Here is a 1,575-nt window from a genome sequence, read left to right as displayed (position 1 = left end):
TGTTGTTGTCTCTACCGACTCATGTGCCAATGATATAACTGGTGTCGTCTTCTCACCGTATAAAAGTCCAAGACCTCTGCTCCCCCATCCTCACCCACCATTTTCTTCAGGTGAGTCTAGGCCAACAATACCTACCGTACTGAATCAAGAAAGAGAACTTATTAATATGTTTTGTTTATGTTATCCCAAGTCACCTCTTGTTGTTAGAGAGAGCTGATGATTCCACTGTACTGATCTACAATATGTTAACTCACGCATTTCACGAAATGTCAGTTCAAGTGGTAATACAAAATGCCTTATATAATTTCTCTGAATGAGACAAAACTAGATGATAACACCAATGTACATACCCTAGACTATCATATTTTCCAAAAAACACCTTTATATAATTGTTTGCTCTGATCACATGGCTCCAAAATCCACTCCATCCATATTATTTAAGAAGAACTTATTAGTGATCACGACCCTATTATCCTCGAAACCAACTTAAATATAACCCTTAACCAGACTATTTTGATCTGTAGAATGCAAACGGGGGGGGGGGGGCATCACTCTTGGGAACATATCCCCTCCCAGGGAGAAACCCTTAGATTACATTGACAGGTACACATATTAAATTACCAAACAATTTGTTCAAACCTGCCACAAACACTCCGCATTTCAGATTGTAAAACCTAAGCTATGGAAATTAACCAAAGTAATTCTAAATTTTATCAAGCAAGGAGAACGCTCCACATATTTCATATGCGTAGTCATGACTCACATACTCATAACTTAAATCTAATCGCAAACATAACTCGATATCTTTCCTCTTTCTCTAGTAACAGTAAACTTAGGATCTTTTATCAAAATTATTCCTGTAATCCCATCCACTTTCATGTCGGAACCCTACAAGGTGCAGCTCGTAGCTTTCTACTCTATTTAATACTTGTCAATGACCTTCATATTCTCCTTATAACTATAGCAATTTCAGCCTATATGCAGACGACACCACCCATCTAAAACACTGGCTACACCCCTACACTTACAGTAAAATATATCCATAAAGCCATTATCCACTTGGAGAATTGGTGCAACAGGTGGCATGTTTAAATCAACCCTATTAAGTATCAGTAGTAGCACGCAGTTACCCAAATGCACGCCTAAAAAACAATTTGTACTGCTGTATCCCTGTTTAATTTTACCCATCATAACACTTATAACGCAAATTTCCTCGGGGTCAAATTTAACCATTAGCTTTCCTTTAAACCTCACTGCGACAAAATCGCAGCTAAATGCTGGCAAGTTTTAATTCACCGTCGCTCGCCTGCTTTTAAATCTGGCACTCTACCAAACTATTTACTTTTCTAAAAGAGACCTTAATAGCAAACTCTAAAATAAACACTAAACTAAAAACCTCTATATTAAAAAAAACCCGCCTTCTAAGCTATAATATTACCAACTTTCACTACTGTCCTAAAAAACCTTAGTTGTCCTCATTTATTTCTTAGAAGGCACTCTCAGTTAGCCCCCACCACCCCCTCCCCATCTAGTCTGTTCTTTTTTCATTCAGTGGTATGGCTGTTAAAATCAAGT

Source organism: Apostichopus japonicus, chromosome 16 (genome assembly GCF_037975245.1).
Source record: "Apostichopus japonicus isolate 1M-3 chromosome 16, ASM3797524v1, whole genome shotgun sequence".
Lineage (NCBI taxonomy): Eukaryota > Metazoa > Echinodermata > Holothuroidea > Aspidochirotida > Stichopodidae > Apostichopus > Apostichopus japonicus.
Note: the sequence above shows the minus strand (reverse complement) of the source record.